At 34.2% G+C, this 21,227-nt stretch overlaps 1 protein-coding gene across 1 annotated transcript in view; it reads left to right on the forward strand.

Annotated features, from left to right (window-relative positions):
* LOC145661731 (chymotrypsinogen B-like) overlaps window positions 1-21,227 on the forward strand; it is a 199,268-nt gene that overhangs the window by 20,453 nt on the left and 157,588 nt on the right. The window lies entirely within an intron of this gene.

A 21,227-nucleotide genomic window follows, 5' to 3' on the forward strand; every position in this document is an offset into this window, starting at 1 on the left:
GCCAGCAAGTCATTCTAGAGGGCCTTGATTTTTACAAACTAAAAACAAATAAAAAGTTTCTTTTAAGATTATGAAAGAATTTATAACACATAGATACATACGTATTTCAGAAGTACATATTATTATTATAATTATTATAATTATTATTATTATTAGTTGTTGTAGTAGTAGTAGTAGTAGTAGTAGAAGTAGTAGTAGTATATTTCATATATTCTACATTTCTGAGACTTGAGTCTTGATAGTACGTGAAGTTAAAATCAAAGGTTATATTACGAACGGCAAAGGATGGCTTAACACCAAAAACACATTCCTGGCCGGGACCGGGGTTAGTCTGTTTTATGTTTATTAAACGTGTTTAATAATTACAGCAAATGCTGGATGTTTATAATAGAATGTGAAAGAATACAGTTTTAAAAGAATTAAGCTACGTCAACATGTTAAATTAATTAAAAGAACCTAATTAATCAGCCACTTTGTACTCTCGTTTGCTTAACTGGATGAACCGATGCCTAAAGAAAAGAGCTTTATGTTCAAATCCCATAAGCAGTGGGATATTCTAATATTATAGAAATTGACCCTCCTTCCTCTTAGAAGTTTAATTTTCAAGACGCTGAAACATATAGTATTTTATTACTTTTAGTTAAAAGTTCAAATACCGAGTTTCACGCATCTAACTTAAACAATCCTTCCTTAATTTATTTACATATTTTCTTCGTAAGTAATAGGGAATTCGAACATTAAAGAAGTGTTCCCTATGCGTTTTCCCTTTTAAGTGTTCAATTTTCAGTTTTTTTTTTAACAGGAAAGTTTATATGCCAAGTTTCATTTTACTAGCTTCAGAAACTTGCGAGATACACTACCCTTTAAAAAAATCTTTCACCACCCTTTTTACGATACTTATTTCCAAAAATTCTTTCTTATGTCCTGCTTTCATAAGAAAATTATATTTTATAATTAAAATTTAACGACTCTACTTGTAGTAGTATGCCCCAAAAATCACTCATCTGTACTCTTTTATATAAGAGAACAGAAGATAAATACAGTCAAACAAATGGACTTCCATGAGCAGTTTCCGATTTCTTATAACTAACTTATTCATGCATTTCTCGCAAGCTGTGGTTTGAAAATTACGCTCTGTCAAGGTCCAGGTTTCAAAAAGGAACTAACTGAAAATATAATAATATTATGTATTTATGTCCAGGTGTATTATATATAAATTTATTGTCTTATTGAAGCTTTCGTAATCTGTAAATAAACTTTTGATTTGCTTTCAATATACAAAAAGCCTGCTCCCCTAGAAAAATTTGCAGGCCACACCCCTAAATGGCTATATAGTAATTTCTGCAAAAATGGCACAGGACCTAAAATTTAGGTCTAGTGCCTATATTTGTAGGACTTGTGCCGTTTAGGACTTATGAATTTCACCCACTGTATTGCATAATAAATGTTCTTTGTTCAATTTTAAATTTACTGCGTTCTTTATGTATACAGTTGGTATTTAATGTTCACTCGTGAAATATCTAGTGAGCTTTTGTCCTAATTAAGTAAACTTTGGTGGATTTTTTCCTACTCTTAATAAAATACGCTCCGCATAGTATATATTGCAATTCTGAATGTTTGCTTGCTTTCAGAAGTCTGGTAAAATAGGCTTTTTAAACGTTTTTTATTTTTTATTTATTTATTTTTGTTTTAGGAATTTGTCTTGGGATTCTCGTATCTCCATTCGAAAGAAACTAATTTCTTAACTAATTATGTAATTAATTCTTAGAATGAAATAGGTTGTATTATGTAACTCGTGTATAAGTGCAGAACAGATTGTGATAATAATAATCTTAGTAGTACAAATATAGCTGTTACTGTTGGAATTAGCTACATTCGTAACATTATTGCCAACTAGTTGCTGCATCGTCGCAATTTCCTGTGGTGGTGGCGAACTTCAGAACTAAAGCAAGTAAATGAAACAGGCACAAGTCCTAAACGGCACAAGTCTTAAAAGGCAGAAGTCCTAAACGCCACAAGTCCTAAAAGTCATATCGCGGCACAAGTCCTAAACGGCAGAAGTCCTAAACTGCAGAAGTCCTAAAATTTCGGACTAATGCCTATATTTTTAGTACTTCTGCCGTTTAAGACTTCTGGATGTCACTTTTAATACAACCTATTTTATTAGTAGATACGTCAGAATACTCAGCCACTAAAGTGTCTACATACCTTTATAAGGAAGCACTTTGCTCCAAAAACATGGGATCCACCATAAGTAGGTTAACAAAAGTAATTGCCGCCTTCCCTGTACTCTCCAAACTCCCGTCAGTCGATTTTTGCGCTGGCTGACGTGCCTCAGAGCCGCCGTCATATTGTTGTCCATTTCGGGTATGTTTACGTTGCGTTACTGGTAAGTTGAAGAACGTTACTCCGCTCCACCGCCTCATTTCCTTCCTTTTGACCACTAAGAAAAACAAAACTGGAAGCAGGATCACTTTCTTCATTTTGGGGGGAGGTGGGAGGAGTATAAGTTAGAGTATAAGAACTGTCTTCCTTCTTAAGTCAAAAATAATTTATGAGCAACTAGATCCAAATTGGCTTTCATCTTATGAAGTTCACGTATTCCCATTATAAACATTGGTTTGAATTTTTAACTAGAAATAAAAAGCGAAAATTAATAGGCACTACTACCGTCTAAACTCATTGGTTCTATTATGAACACCAACTCCACTGAAATGTTCCTTCATAATCTGGAATGGACAAGGTAAAGTTCCATTCCACTCAACAAAACTCTGTTTATGCAACATTGAAATAGTGGCAAAAGAATCTATAGCCCCAAATTGTCTTTTCCCCATAATAAATCACACACAAAAACAGCAAAGATATTTTTATCGCTTAAGGCGGTATTAAGTAACACACTATCAGTCTGTTTATTTACATTAATCTCTGACGCTATCACTGGTTGCGTTGACTGCACATCTGGCTGAGAGCGCCGAATCCCGGAGTTAGGTTTATTCCAAGCCCGGCTCGAAGTAGGTTCACTTGCTGTCGAAACTCTTTTTACTTCATATTTTAATGGACACTGTTTATAAAGATGATTTCCAAAGCAACCATAACACTGTTTGCGTTTCTTGTCTACAACATTTACTGACGTTAAGTCCAGCGTGCACTAATAAATTCCGGCAATGTAGTTCATATTGTTCCACAACAGACAACAACTCATCTAAATTATTAGGTAAGTTCCCACGAGAAACTTCGTAACGAACCTGAGGCACCATCCCTCCGAGCATAACCCGCAGCACCTTCCTATCATGATCGAACGTCGCAAACAGCAATAAATATGCTTTCCTTACCCTATGTATATATTGCAAAGTATTTTCATGTGGCTGTTGTAATCTATTAATAAACCTGTTCTCAATATCCATTTTTCCTAAATCTGACATCAATTCCTCTATAATATTATTACTAATGAATACCCATCTTAACTTAACTCGTACAATTCCATTATTTTAGCATGCAATCGAGGTAACGTTTACCCAAAACCCCAATGATTACTGTATGGATCGGGTACACATCCTGATCTATAACCGCTCACAGAAATTTAAACAAACTTAATGATTGTTTTCATCACAAAATGGTATCCGTTTCAAGGCTTCATTGAAACCAGTAATAGCCACATTCACAGTTATTTTGCCGAGATCGCAAAAGAATGGCTTACGGAAATCAGCGTTTCGTTGGCTGAAGTGTTCCCCCCATTTGTTACTTTTTCTTCAAAACTAATGACCTCGTCAGGTGTACTCGTTGTGTACAAATAGAGAACAAGTTGATTTTACATGCGTTTCTTTATCGCCTTCGCTGCCACCTGCTCCTACGACCTTGGTAGATCAAGATCTTGAATTACCTATATCACGATATTCAGTAGTATCCACAAACCGGTTGTTTGTTTTTAACATTGTGGATTCAACATTTATATCATGAACAGGGCTACTCTAAAAATGACAAATCCAACATAGAATAATCTACAGGATGTTTCAAGATTCCGGTATCCATTTAGAAACGAGTTCAGAACTAACTGAGGCCTAATTGGGCTATCTCCAACACGCTGCATTTTGCTGTAATTTCCAAAATTTAACACACAATTTAAAGAAAGGATATTACAAATACATAATTATTAACACCTCACAACCTTCATTAAAGAGTAGTCCAATATACACTCCAACCAAAATAATTTATTTTACTGCCAATATTATAACGTATCGTCAATAAGGTATAATTTGAAACGGTAATTTTTCTCCTAATCTAAACAATGGAGACAGAGATGTGTGCTGGGAAATTGTGTAACATTCCCAATTAAGATAGGAGGTCGTTACTCGGTACTGGCCTCTTACTTTCTCCACTTTGAGAAACAATACATATATTTTTACTTTAAGTGTAGTTGCCAGTAATCATAAGGGCCACCACATGTTCAGCTTAAATATGGATAAAATACAACATTCCTAGAAATTAGGCCAAAAGCAAATTCCAAAAATTGGTTAATAATTTAATATTAGCTTCGTTAAATAATAAGTTACTGATTTAGTAATCAAATCTTTATAAATAAATGAATCGACATTACAAATTTTCTTACAAATCATTAAACTCGCTGCTACTAATTGGACACATTAAATCAAATGCAAGTGAAATAATATTAGTCTTTATAAATCTCAACTTAATCGTGTACCACGATGACCTAAAATGATTTGAATATTTGTACCGAATTCTCAAACATATATATTAAAATATAGGATGTTATAAGTATGGTTATTACAAAAAGCCTGTATCCCATTTAATCACACAGTTAAGTCTCCATTTGAACATATATGAATCCGATTTAAATTTAAGAAAATTATTAAATAACTCACCAGAATATTAATTAAATAACAGTCCACACTTTAGAATATCAAGTTGAATTCACTTGTTATATACATACGATTCTATAATATAATAAATTACCAATTTGCAAAAGATAGAGCTTACTATTATAATATTTTACCGAGTACATTTCTAGCTCACATCTAATCTGCATAACTCAAGTGGTGAGTGAAGTAACAGGAGTCGCCCCTAGAGGCGCTATATTAAAATGTGGACATACGAAACTGCTTTAACGAAGACTCAAAATAGAATGAATTTAGATAATAATAATAATATAAATAATAAACAGTTACATCCTCTTTTTGGGGGCAAAGTAACTGAAAGAGTGACATGTTACATAGAACAATACGTGAACTTGGTGGTGATAAAATAGAACGGTAGTACAATTTCTCGTTGGGCCACATGTTTTCGTACCAGTCGTATCAAATGCAGCTTCTTGTAGTGCAGTTTCTGAAGTTGCAAAACCAGGAAAGTTGAAATCATCAACCGATCAAAGAAGTGTGCAACGTGTGCCAGATGCACATGAATAAAATCGCAATGTGACTTGTGTGGAATTCTTTTACATCACAGGGATTCTATTTGCGTCATTGCACCGACTTATGACAAATAATTTGCACAAATGATAATTTTCTGCCACTCTTGACAGACAGTGGGTGCACCACTCTTGACTTATGAACAGACGCGGATACGTCTGGGGAGTATAACTGTTTTGAAAAAAAGATTCAACGTATAAAAAGATTATTTTCTGCTTAGATCATCAAGACATTATCATAACGGACAGATGTCGATGTGAAAGAACTATCGCATCAGCATATTATTGTGAGTTAATGCTGAAAATGCTCAGAAATAAGCTAATTTTCCGACGGCAGTTGCTCAGAACAGACCGCTGATTCACCAGGAGAATGATCGCCACACATCGCCACACGCGCCTAAAATGCTTAGCAAAAACAGTTGTGAAATGTTACCTCAAGTTCTCTACAGTCTGGACATGAGTCCAATGGAATACGACCTGTTTTCAAAGTTGTAAGAACATATTCGTGGATGTCGGTTTCCATGCCTTAAATAGTTTTCTGCAGACGTTATCCGAATCATTCCACAGTTTCACAAAAATTACGTCTTTGATTGAAATCAGAAGGTAGCCAAAAGTTGGAATTCCGTCATTGTCAAAGGAGAGATTATATTGAAGGCCTGTATAATTTATACAGTACTTCAATACAATCAATACAGGCCTCATAAAACATTAAACGTGTAAGTAAAAAGAACACCGGTCATTACGTATATCACCCTGGTAAAAATTCTTGAAGTTAGAATCACTTTCTGATTGCAAAGCATTCCATATTTCGTAGTAGAAACAGTGTAACATATTCAATATTTAATAGTATAAACATAAATTTGAGCTTTTTTACTTTCATATTAATTATTTCAACATTTAATAATGAATTAATTTTGCTTAATTGATTTTCCGTTATTTCAATTTGTGATTTTGTTCAATTCAAACTTCAGTTTCACTTAAGATTTAATTCAACAAATAATATACTTGTAGAGCTATATTAGAAACTATTCCAGGTGAAAATGTATATTTAGACTTAGAGACTGTGAGAACGAACAAAGCATAGTCGATATTTTTATCACAAGAATGAGCATATATCTGAGGTTATAGATCTCACCTAATTTGAAAGTCAATGCGCCAGGAGTAGAGTCTGAAGCACTACATTAATCTCCTTACCTATAGTAATTAAAAACATGCACCGATTGCAGTAGAGAAACTAATGTTTAAATTTGTATGAGCTTATTTTAAATATATAGTAGAAGTCTGCAAAAGTAATAGCAAACAATGTACACATTCACTGGCACTCTCGGTAACATATTTCAGAAGGGGTTGGATTATCATTCCTAAATTTTAAAATAAAGTCGGAAATTTTGAAAAATGTTTTTTTATCTCATATTTTGATATAGTTATGAAGTTTGCTTAAGCTAATGAGCTTTAGAAAGAAAATTACTGAGAAACGTTCGGTAAGCAATTAAAATATGTTTCGTTTCACGCTATAAACGTACGGTACACTTCCAAACAACTCGAATTCAATACTGAAGTTGGAAAGACTACACTATAAGGAATAGTTATAATAATTTATCACAAATTTGAGGAACTTCTTCAAAGACAATCTCAAGTGCATGTTATTAATTTTAATAGCTAACCGATCATATTTGTTTCAAATATCTTTAGGAAACGGTTGTGACTCAGTTATAGGATTCATCTCATGGTGCGTGGTCGTCTCAGTTCCCGCCAAGTGAAGTTTGCGTTTTACAAACATTGTGAATTTTTTAGTTTCCTCACACTTCCTTCATTCTACCATTTTATTAATTCTCATCAAAGCGTCTCGTTTAGCTTTGTGTTCAGAATAGTGGTACATGAATCTAAAAGATTCCAACTCTTTCAAGTTTCCGAATAACAAATGTAGTATTATCTATTTATGAGCACATATATTTTTGTAAAATTCGATAATTACGTTGACTCTGTAAGAACTTAGGGTGTGAAATTTACATACACTTTGAACTTGAAATGTGAAGAATAAAAGTGAAATGCTATGTCTTGTACATTTTATGCATAGTGTAAACTGAAATATGCTGGAGTAATTGTAGTATCTATGATTCTAATTATATTCATGAAATATAAGTTTAAAGCGGACGCATATATCACTGTTAACAAATTTGACTTGACATTATTATAGTTTTTTAATGTTTGGAATATACTGTAATATATCTGGAATAATTAACACTTTCAGCCCCAACCCTGTTTGAGTAAATTTCATCCCGGGACCAGACTACAGTTTGCTATGAACACTGTCAGCCAATGTGTATCTATTTGATACACGTGGTCCATCAGTAAACCCTCACTGTGTATCAAAAAGATACACATGGGGCTGAAAGTGTTAAGTATTTTGTGCCTGAAAAGTTTCATTAGCACAGTAAAACATCTTAAAGTTGTCTGTGTAATTGTAAAATTATAGCACTATACAAATTGTAGGAGCACATAGTGTTCATTATAAAACTAACCCTTAGATTTCCGGAAAATAATACTGATGTTAAATACCGGTGGGGTCCATTGGACCCCAAGATTGAAATCCATTATTTAAATGAAATTTTCTTCTTTGTAAATGAATAATGAAATAGTTAACAACAATCTTTAGATTCTATGCTCATCAGAGTAAACCAGTGGTTTAGTTAGAGTTCTTCTAATGTTCATATATTTCAAATTTATCATTATGCATCCTGATAAGAATATTATTTTATTATTTCCAAAATTGTTTTTTATAATTAATTTTGTTATTTCGCATACTTAAAATATAATATTTGAATTAGGCTATTTAAAATATTTGTTTTCATTTTACCACTTTCCAATTCTTTCTTCATTTTGTTTCTAATTTTATGTTTACAAATACATATAGTTTTTGAAACATACTAATTTCATTGTAATACTCACTATATTATTTTGCATAAACATATCATTTTAACTCCTTTATAACTTACAGCACATAAATTGTTAAACACGTTGATGCAATATTTTTAGCCAATAACGTAACGTTCAATATATAGAGCTTAGTCACATGTCACACACCACTTTTCACTCCATACGTAGTTTTTGTACCTTGTGCAAGTTTGTATATTTTTCTGTCCTTTCCAATGTCACATATAGCCTTTTGAGCTGGTTCACGATCATCCTTGGCTGTATCCCTAGGAGTAGTTGGAATGTCAAAAATGTACTCATATTGAACGCCTCCTCTTTTCAAGTTCTATTATTTTTTTAGTAGTTTTTTGAAGGCACGCAAGTGAAGGAAAGTCCCTAATATATAAGGATTCAGTGCTCTTACATCTAGGATAGCGTAGAATATGGTCATGGGCCATTTTCTTGTAGGGAACCGGTCAAAACCCCCACAGCCAAAACACCCACACTCAAGAAATGTCAAAACGCCCACACAAACGGTCATGACCCCCACACAAATGGACAAATCTCCCAAACACACGAACGGTCATAACCCCCACAGTCAAAACCCCCACACTCAAGAAATGTCAAAACGCCCACACCATCGGTCATAACCCCCACACAAATGGACAAATCTCCCAAATACACGAACGGTCATAACCCCCACAGCCAAAACCCCCACACTGGTAATCGGTCATAACCTCCAACGGTCATAACTCTCACACAAATGGACAAAACAGCCACACATAGCAACGGTCACAATCCCCACATAAATGGACAAAACCACCACACAAATGGACAAAACTCCCACATGCAGAAATTGTCACAACTGCCACACAAATGGAAAAAAACCCACACAATCGGTCAAATCTCCCACACTCTGAAATGATCCTGGTTGTATGTCCCTTGTACTTTTTATAACATTTTTTATTCCACTTAAACTGATGTTGCAACTATTCTTCTTGCACTGTTTTGTAATGACAGAAACACTAAAAGGTGCAATCACGATATTTTCAGTGTGGGGGATTTGTCCGATTGTGTGGGGGTTTTGTCCATTCGTGTGGCAGTTGTGACAATTTCTGCATGTGGGAGTTATGTCCATTTGTGTGGGGGTTTTGTCCATTTATGTGGGGATTGTGACCGTTGCTATGTGTGGGAGTTTTGTCCATTTGTGTGGGAGTTTTGACCGATCGTGTGGGGGTTTTGACATTTCTTGAGTGTGGGGGTTTTGGCTGTGGGGGTTTTGACCGTTCGTGCGTTTGGGGGATTTGTCCATTTGTGTGGGAGTTATGACCGATCGTGTGGGCGTTTTGACATTTCTTGAGTGTGGGGGTTTTGGCTGTGGGAGTTTTGACCTAGACCCGGCTTAGGACTAGGAGATACTATCATTACATTGTCTTGAAATCCACGCATCTCGTACCGTGATATGTTTTATATATCCTACAAACTTCGAGTTCCGCAATATAAAACTAAATTCACATCATGCATAGACTTTAGGTACATGATTGAAATGGACCTGATCATAGCCGCTGACTACTTGCCGTGGCACTCAATAAACTGCCTCCGTACAGTTGACGAGCAGGTAAATACTCTAAATTCTTTAATAATAAATTTGTACGATAGACACGCCCCTGTAGTTAAGAAACGCGTTTTGCGACCTCCATCATCATGATTAACCGATGCATTACGTTCGTTAATGGCACGGAGAGGTAAATATTATAGAACATACAGGAGATATGTTAAAAATAGTGATCCTTCTAGTGATAGCATAATAAATCCCAATAGAAAATTCGAAAACTATAGAATATTAAGAAACCGTTGCACGCAAAAATAAGGAAGGCAAAACGGAGCTTTGCCTATGAAATACTTGAATTCGAAAATAATGGAGCAGTTCTTTGGAAACGGCTAAAAGTGTTAGGTGTTAGGTGAAACATAGCCAATAACGCAGTTAACTACACGCCAGATGAATTGAACAGTTTTTGTTCTTTCAAAGCCGGATGATACCAGCCTCCATGAAATTTCAAACAATGAATAATATTGTAGCTTTGGAAGTTAACTCTCTGTTCTCATTTTCTCACGTACAGCCTGCACATGTATTAAAAGCGATCCAAAGACTTAAATCTCAACCCACTGGTACATATGATATTTCAATAACCATGATCAGGAAACTCCTACCGCATATACTTAATCCTATCACTGCCATAATTAATTACTCTCATGCCACAGGTACTTTTCCCACAGTATGGAAATTAGCTAAGGTCCGCCCACTTCCAGAAAAGAACAACGCTGGTAATATCGCAGACTATCGTCCTATCAGTGTCTTCCCGTGCTTTCAAGGGTTTTTGAATATATTGTAAATGATCAATTTCGGGAACACTTAACAACAAATCATTTATTGGATACCTTTCAAATTGGTTTTCGAAATAATCATAGCACATGCACTGTACTAGTAAACGTAACGGATGATATTAGATATACTATTGATAACAGAAAACTGACGCTCCTTACTCTACTTCACTATAGTAAGGCATTTCAAACAATAGATTTTGACATACTACTTCAGAAATTATCATTACTGTTAAATATTTCTGAATCAGTGGTTAAATGGTTTCATTCTTCCTTCACGAACGTAAACGAAATGTAGTGATCAATAAGGATCACATATCGACATGACATTGTATCAACAGTGTAGTTCCGCAGAGTAGCGTACTAGGTCCCCTTTTCTTTGCCCTTTACATTATTGATCACCCTAAAATTCTCACAAATTGTAAATACCATATTTACGCTGATGATTTTCAGTTATATGCTTCTTATCCCCAACAAGATATTAATAATACGATTGAGAAAATAAACATCGAGTTTAAAAAATCAGCGACTGGTGTACGGTTAAAATTAAATGCAACAAAATCGCAGTGCATCTTAATTGGGTCCCCAAGAATTCTCTCTTCTATTAATATCTATCAGCTCCCAAATATAAAATTGTCCAATGTTGTTATTCCATTCTCTACAATTGTCAAAAATTTGGGAGTCATACTAAATCAAAATCTCTCCTGGTCAGATCAAATAAATGGAGTTTGCAAGACAGCATTTGGTGCCCTGCATACGTTAAATCGACTAAGAAATTTCTTACCAACATCTCCGAAGACCAAACTTGTCAAGGTACTGGTGTTTCCACATCCTGACTATTGGGACTCAGTCTATTCTGATCTAACCGAAAATTAATCAAAGCGCTTGCAAAGAGCCTGCATTAGATTTTTTTCAATTTAACTTACAGAGAACATCTCACATCACTTTATAAAAAAACGACCATGTCTGACGTTAGTTGAAAGAAGAAATTTGGATAATCTTACCATATTATCCAAATTTTACCCTAATCTTACCATAAATACACTTATATCCATTAAATAATATAAACAACAATTCAACTTAACAATTTTATTTACAATAATATATACACAAATGATATCTGCACGATCAGATATCCAACGGTAATACAATATTCTCCGACGGTTTGTGTCTAATTGGTAGAAATTTTCAATATCGAATTAATTTATGTGAACTAATAAAAATATCAAATATCATAATTCGCTTGTAATTTGTAATCTCGAATTTATTTGAACCCTATACGAGATCTGACCAATTCTAACATTCCAAAGAAGAAGAGAGAAAAAAATATTTTTGCTTAGCCTCAATTTCTCAAATATTAGTACTCAAATACTACTTCGTGAAATTCAAATGAGCCAAAATCGGGAAGGGGGGAACTTTCAAACTCAACTACATCCAAAGGAATAATCTGGGATTAACTATCATTCAAATAGTTACTTCTAATTAGAATCCAACTAAGATAATTCGGCAGGCGTGCCTCACCACAAAGGTTTTTCGTAATCGGCATCACATTGAACCTCTTCAAAAAAATGTAATCTTATCTCGACGTCATTCAAGCTGAAATTAACCTAACAACAAACAAAGGCATTCAATAAACTCCACTAAATGGCCTACAGCCCATTTCAATAAATGCTGAATTATCAAACGCGATCGAAATTTCATTCAAAAATTTACTAAGGAACTAGATCTTAATCGTAACTCGAATGGAGACAATCAAACAAACCACAAACATACAACACACACAAAGGACAACCAACTAGAAATTTAATTTAAATGACACTCACCTCACACAGACTCCATTATCATAGTTACCTCTGTATATATCCTTGGTTTGGGCAGCATTTTGACTTATTCAGAATTTGAAAAAAAAAAAACAATAATTTGTTATAGCTGTGATAAATTGTTTCCAATTTCCGACCAAGACTTAGGTCAATTTGAACAAGCGAAGTAAAATTATTTTTTTGTCATGCAACCACTAGACCAATTAACTCTCTCTTTCAACAAGAACAACTAGACTCGTTGCACAATAAATAAACCAGATCAACAGGAATTGTACTCAGGCCCAATTCTTTTCACTTTGTATGTTCGAGCAAATTTGCAGTCCTGCGATATCCCACCTTTGCATTTCACCACTTGGTCAGCATAACTCACAGAATAACAAAGAGCAAAGAGAGCTTTGGCACGAAAGAATGACCAAGTCTATTTTAGCAAAAAACATATTAACTTCAGCTCAAACTAGCATATCCTGCATCGGCATTCCACCATTTTAGTCAGATTGACAAAGAACACACACAACGTGTGCAATGAGGATAATGCATTAGAAGACAATCACTCAGCAAGTATTAAGCCGTATAAGGCAGGTTATCCAAGACAATTCTTTCTTGAATCTCCCCATCCACATTCCACCATTCAGGAAATTTAAGCTAAATAAACTAAGTTTTTTTTTATTAGGGAAATCCAAAGATTGCGCCAAACTTAGGCATGACTGTCTCATATGACTTTCTTATGTATGTCATTCACAAAACATTTCTTTGCCTTGTCAAATGCAAGATGATTTCAATCTTATGACATAAAAGGTAATTCCCAAATTCAGCAGGTTAACAAGAACCTTCAAAACTGGTTAAAATATAAAGAGACGCTACTGAACAAACTTCAATCTTTAAGAATACTTTAACTGGGCTCACTTATACAGTTTCGATTCCCCGTCAACGTGACGCTCAACTTCTCACAGTATTTCTTTTTAGAAAAAACACACGAAACAAATACACAGCACAAACTCCTTATTCTTGCTTCCAATGTTAATTTCACACAGATTCTCACTGAAGAACGTAGAAAACTATAAATCAAGTCAAGATTGAATCCAACACGACCCATTAACATACGTATTCGTTAGATTACGGTATACACGGATAGACCAGGGATATCCTCCCTCCTTGGGCACAAATCGATCAGTTCGCTGCCGAAAAGGCCGAGCGAACTCACGAAGCCAAACGGCGCTACGATCGTGTCAGGTGAGGCACTCAACGCGCAAGCGACCTTGTGGCAATCAAACATAAGAATTCTTTCTCTCTCTCTCCTTATCTACAAACAACAAACCCAATCTTAATCTTCTTACTTTTTTATAAGCAAAATCAAGGAAGTTTTACATACAATTACAAGTCCTTCTTTCAGAGAACCGAACATATTTTACATCATAGAAATTTATACTTTATTTTTTCTTTCTTTTTTTTATTTTATATATTCTTCCGATCCTATAGTAACGAGATTGTTACACTTGTCACAATAGTGTAGGTGCTAATAGCTTGTATAGAAATGGATAAAAGAATTAAATATTGTGAAGGATATAAGTAAATATATCATTACATTGAAACGCATTCGTTCTAGATATCCTTTTTTATTTGATTGCACCTTTAGTTATAAACATCGTTTCACTTATCTTTGTAAATCTCTATACACTCTCATTACCATTCACAGATGTGTGAGTTTGCTACTTGTACATCCTCATTTGTTTTAGGAAAACTGATTGCTATTTGACGAGTAGATACACCTCTAAACAAACACAATTTGATATATTATGTATAAAATTACAAAACCTAAGTGCATTTGTACAAATATTGCAATTATTTTTGTGGTCTTATTAATGCAGGATCCTGTAGTCCACACATACACAAAATTATTCAATAAACAAACAATATAAACAATGCTTCGTAATCTATATAAGTATGTATGGAAAGACAGATAAAATCAAATCCTCGTAGAGATGGGACTAATTAGAATCACATTTCCATACATCTGTTTTAGTTTTAATAAATCAAAAGTTGTAAAATGTGTATAATTATTTAATCTGCTAATCGATATTTCCTTGATATTCAATACAACTTACTTTCAGAAACATATTTCCTTACATAATATTTTCGACTGTTATACTTCATATTGTTACATTTGTATTTCCTTCACAACACTGTGTGGATCCTGTATGACAACACAATCTGCCGAGTACAAGCGAACACCTGTCCTGACTCTGACCAGACACAGATTGCTTCTCTTCGTTGATGTTAGTATATGAGTGCTGCCAGGGCATTGTAACAGGTGATATATAAAGCGTTGGTTAATTACTTCCCAGAAGGTACCATTAGAGATGCAAAAAAGCCGGCTTTTTTGAATCGATGGTTTTTTTCACATAGAAAGCCGGCTTTTTTGGGAAAAAAACGAGAATTTTGGAAATTTTGGCTTTTTTCAATTTCATGATTTTTCTATCTAAATAGCTTTCTTATAGTATATTCTATACTTAGATAAGAATTCCATGACCTAAATGCCATATTTCGCTCTAAAATTCACCATCAAAATGGATGGAGCACATGTTTTACGAATTAAAGCTAACCAGAAGAATGTAGTATTTGAGGGCAATTTTAGAGGCTATTTAACTTTATTTTAACTTTTGAGTTATCGATATTTTTTCTTCTCGATATCATTTCAGTTTGTCGTCTGTTTCATTTCTAATAGCTTAGTACTCTAGCTTCTAACGCAGAAGTTAAACTTACGTTTTTCTATATATCCGTCAAAGCGTACGTTTTTCAATATATCTGTCTAACCGTACTTCCACATTTCTGTTATACTGTAGCTGTGCAACGATTTAGCAATGATTTTCCGGATACAACCTTGAATACTAATTTATACAAATAATCAGTAGCGGATTTAGAAACGTACTTTGGGACGGGTTTCTATGATTGTTTCATTTTCTAAAATCTCCTAATTTTATTTGGGAGGAGCTTGAAGTTTATGAGTACAGGCATAACTAATACTCTATTTCGTTTCGTTTATATATTTAGCGATAATCTTCCGGATACAACCTTGAAGATCATTTTATACTGAGAATCAATCAATGGCGGATTTAGAAAAGTATTTTGGGAGGGTTTTTTCTTACTAGTGTTTAGTTTTTCTAAACATTCGTAATTTTTATTTGACTGCAGCTTAAAGTTTATGAGTAAAGGCATAACTAATAGAAAACCGTCACTGCTGGTAATTAGTAATAATAAGGATTTAAAAACAATAAGAAATGAAGTCAGCCAACTCACAGTACACGCACTATTTCTACTTCATAGATGGAATGAAGAAAAGTTTTGTCAGAATGGTCGAATGCTGAGTTGAATTCCGGACTTCTCGATAGAAGCGCAAAAGCTCCAGTCAATCATGTTTGTTGTGCAGTTGTATTTATCTTAACTTAAACATATTCCGTAGTCTTTTTTTGTGTGTGTTTGTGGGGTGGGGAGAGTTCCATAATGATATGAAGGGTGTGAGCCAAGAACATGGTAACTAACAAATTTTCAATTGCTGAGTTACGCAGCATCAGATAGGCAGCAACGCATACCGCTTCGTTTAATCCCTCATGTATAGACTTATGTGAAAAATCAGCTTTCCGACTTTCAAAATGGATTGTGCAGCAGAAAATTTCTAATTTCTTAAAATAGTAAAATTATGGGTTACCATGTTCTTATCTCACACCCTTCATGTTCAATCCCTCTTGTTAAAAATACAGAAAACTTGAGGACTGAATAAACCGTGATGGTGCTTATATAAAACTGTAGAATTTCAAGAATATACAAAACCAAAAGCTCTAGGTGTGCAGCCTTTAAGTGTATCATATAAATCTAAGTATTTTTCTTATGTTTTATTTTAATTTTATTTTGTTCCAAAAAGAGGGTATGGAATATTTTGAAGTAAAAATTCTACATAGAATTTTGCTACTTATTGAGTATTTTTTTAAAAGAAGTATTTACTTTTAGGGGTGGCTGGTTTACACCAGCTGTTTTTCTTCTTTTTTTTAAATAAACAACTGGTTTAAACCAAAAAAAAAATAAAAGGTACGAAAAATGCGAATCGTGTAAACTTCATGGTGACGTTTCCACACATCAAACCATCTGCATCAGTTTTATTTCCTTTTCACCTTTTAATCAAGGTGTCCCATGTTCAATTCTCGGTCGAACCACAACCCTTCTTTCATGCGTAAACAAAGTAGCGGTTCGGATGTCACTTTAAGCGAAAGTCTTCTTCTTGATAACCTCGGTATTACGTAAGGATGTTAACCCTGAACATACGAAACGAAACTAAATTGTATATTTCTGCATGCCTGAATGCCTGTTGTTTTATAAAAAAGCCAAGGTTGCTTAAATATACTGATATAAATTGACAAAATTTATCGATTGCTTACGTAGCTTCGAACATTAACTTGGATTGTACTTTCAATGATATGTACGCACTAAATTTGTAATTTAATACCTTAGTTTTAGCGTACTGATTATGATACGTTGACCTTTAAATTTTACATGCAAAGCAATAACAGGATTTTTTCCGTTATTGTTTTACATTTAGAGTAATGACGGGATTTTCCCGATGGATAGGGCGGGAGTTTCTCATTTTAAGAAATTTACTGACCGGACTTCTTTAAGCTTATGTGACCTCTTCCAGCATAACCCCGTTGTTGCATAATAACACCAAGGCGAAACGAACTTATTTCTGTTCCCTGCTTACTTTTGTATGTAGGAGGTTAAAAAAACTTATTATATACATTGCTTAATCCTTTGAAATTCATAATGTAAATATGTTGAGAAGTAAAACTGTTTAAAATATCTTTTCAAAATTCGTGGTTTTTTTTCAAGGTTTTATATTATTATCGGCATCAACCACTAATTAAATGACTTTTTGTGTTGTAGAGAAGCGAAACAAAATCTGGTTTATCAATTTAAAGCAGAATTTTCAAAAAAGCCCAAAATTTCCCAAGCAAAAAAGCGAAGCAGAAAAACCGAGTTTTTTCCAAAAAAAGCCGGTTTTTTCCGAGCCCTTGCATCTCTAGGTACCATACTTACAAATAAATAACCCTTCTATGTCTTTATTGATACACGTCCTATTTAATATTGCTAATACAAAAATACAGTTTATGAATGGACTAATATAGTCATTAGACTTAAACGGAAATTAAATATTTGTGGACACAATGTTTGCTTGTAATATTTTTTAAAAATTTAATCCATGTTCAAAATTAATTGTTTATAGGATTTACGGCTTAATAGGTACCAACTGCATGAGCTCACTTCTTGCTAAACTAAAAGAGGTTATTCTTCACATCAAATGTAGGGACAATTTTATATGGACTAGCGGAAAAGTACAGATTTTGAAAGCTAAGTTTGTCTACAACCATAGGAAAGCTAAATTTTCAATAGTTCTATTTAGAACTGAAGTAACAGTGGACCGACACCACTTATCAGCGAAAAGGGGATGGTATATACGCAATCCAAAAATGCATATTTCATAAATGTGTTACTTGTACGCAAGGGATTTTCAATAGGGTATAATTCCAATTTATACTCTCAACAGAATTCTCAGATATGCTCTGTTTATGAGGTGGGTCCAATATGTGCTGCAAAAAATACAGACACTACATTTAGACACAGTAGGGCACAGAACTTATTACTGACACTTTTTAAACACCTCATTATGAAACTTGTTCATCCCTTTTAGATACTCTATTCTCCAACTTTGTTCAGATACATGTACGAAATGTGCAAAACGTATGGTAACCCTTTGTTTTCGAACTCTTTGCCTAGAAAAAGGGTATTACATACGTCATACTAGACACTGTTTTTGAAGAATGAACGCTTTTGGACGCGCGAATCAACATTTTCTGAACATACTTAATATATCCTCCCGCTCAACATCTGTGATAAAAGTATTGAAATGCTGTCTTATTTGTACAGCGTGGGCCAGATGCAAGCGGGAAAAAAACGAACAATTAATGCTTTGACGGGAAGTGGAAACTGATAGGGATCGCAAGCTAAACAATTTCTTATGTTCCCGGAATAACAAAGCTGTAATATATTTTGTCACGGTATATTAAGTTTTTCTTTAATCTAAGCAAGAAACAAAACACTCCAGCAGGCTTTATTCTGAACAAAAGTTAGCGTTCTGCTATACGTACTTACCACTATTGACTACCCTATGAATCATTCCGTATTCACTTCTGTCATGACCAGCGTTTTGTACATTTGATGCACATTCAAGTCAAAGCATGTATCATCTTGAAATCAAATCATGTCTCAGAATTATATTGAGGATATGTCTGTGAATTATACTCTGTAGACAATCTCGTGCACATGAATTGTACATTTGTGAAATATTCATTTATCGATTGTGTAAGTACAACTTCATTTACACTGATATCGAACACCATTCCTCGGTTTGTTGAAAAAGAGCTACGGCGTGTTAAAATTAACCTTTTCTATGATTTTGGACAGTCCTTGCTATGAAACTAGACACCATATTTCGATGTGATAAATCACCTCTTTCAGTTTCTTGGTATACATCATTAACACCCTTAGTACTTACTGAAAATGAAAATGTGTATGATTCTTTTATACTAGTAGCTAGCTGACTAGTAACAGTAAATAGTCTATGAGATAATCTACTATGGAATTGTGTGCTCACAAAACCAGGTGTTTCCAATGGAAATGATACAATTTGCCGATTTTCAAGAGAGAAACTTTTTTCGACAGCTATTTTGGTCCATTTCACTCAAAACGTTTATTGCGTTAAGTTCATTGCCTATATCAGACCAAGATGATGATTTTTCGTGAAGAACACATCGTTATACGAAAGGAATGTTGAACAGAAGCTAAGAGTAGGTGGAAGGAATTGTTCAATATTTAATAGATGAAACAAATAACCTTGCTCGAGTACGATAAAACACATTGGAAATCTCAATCACAATGTGGAATGTAATGTTTGCAGATTTGGAATCTGTGTTTCTTGGATTAAAATTATAGCCATGTGGATTTACACATTGATTCCTACACATATGACAGCATATATATCACAAGCTATTGTATTTTAATGAAAACAGCAGTAATCAGCACAGTAAATATTAATATGATATTCGACCACCTTTCTGCTTAGAACAGCTGTGATGTGGCGGAAAGTAGGATCAATCATAGAAGTCGTTAATTGCAATAAATTGAATATTACATTAGTCTGTATACTATTCAACACTAGTTCCATGAGAAACTGTGAATTTGGAGACCTACTGCAAGTTTGCATAACCAAAACTAATATAGATGTTCAATTATATTCAGTTACATCGAGCGGGAACATGGACGTTATAGAACTTCATCCCACAGTTTTTCGAAGCACGTCTCAACACCTCCAACTTTAAGATTAGACTTATAATTGTAGTATATATCAGAATTCCTGGGAAAGAACATCAGGCCAAAAGGCTGCACATTACCTCCTAAATTAGCGACATAATAAGGCGGACTGTCGCGAGCAGTATGTTCCAGCATAGAACACTAGAAACCAGAAATTTGTGTCTTAGCTCCAGAAATTCCGCACTATGTTTCGCTGTTTCGGGAAGACTTTGCTGATTCTACTTGAACCGAAAATGGGTACTTGTCAATTAAAACGTGCTTCTTGATTCGCAATAAGGTGAAATATGACTCTTTCGACCATATCATACATTTTCTAACTTCATTGGTTCATGCTGATCGTTAGTGTCATCCGAAACCGTAACGGTCCTTTATCAGCAGTTTTAATCGAGCAATCCGCATTTCCATACCATGTATCTATCAACCACATGGTATGGAATATCATCCTCCCCTGCGATCGCCGATGCATGTTGTTCGTGACTTTTTTTTTATTTCAGTCGGCATTTGACCTTCAGTTACACATCGTTTCTGTGTAACAATCCGTTCTGCTGCTCTGTATTAGCTGCTTTTCATAGAACTTCTGCGGATCAACGTTCCTCTTCACACATGTACTTTTCAATGTTTTTTATAGGCAACAATTACCTTGAGTATACTTTCACGCGAAAGACATAACATATTTTCTACTTAACGATCACTCTACAAACAATTCAGTGAAAATTTGTTAATATCCTTGTTTTAGTACCTAGTTACGTAAGAGTGAGTAGTGCACGGCATAATTTAATATAGATTTGCCTGTTCAATAAACGAAGCGTTGGTAGTGGAAATGATCGGAATTTCCAATTTTCCAGTAGTACAAGTATCATTCTTCAGTTATTTTGGTCTATTTAACTGAAAACTCATATTTAATTAGGTGCATCGGCAGACGCAGCTCAAGTATAACGATATTTTGTGACAAAATATCGTTATGGGATACGAATGGTGAAAGAAGGAAGAGAAGGTGACATGAATCGCTGAATATTTTGTAGATTTGTTAAAAGTAACTGTACTGTAGTACAGTATAACTCATCATAATTCTTAATCATAATCTCCAATGATTTGTTTGCAGAGCCAACATTCGCAATTGTGCAGAGAATAATAACAACAAAATGTGATTTCCTTTGATTTCGATAACTTTTTCATCTATCTGTGCATCCTTTAAAATAATGATATGAAGTACCCAAAAGAGCATTATTATTTGAATATTTTAATTTTTGCAACGATTTATCATTCTACACTTTCCA

The sequence above is a fragment of the Thermobia domestica genome, chromosome 10 (assembly GCF_964235325.1).
Source record: "Thermobia domestica chromosome 10, izTheDome1.hap1.1, whole genome shotgun sequence".
NCBI classification, from domain to species: domain Eukaryota; kingdom Metazoa; phylum Arthropoda; class Insecta; order Zygentoma; family Lepismatidae; genus Thermobia; species Thermobia domestica.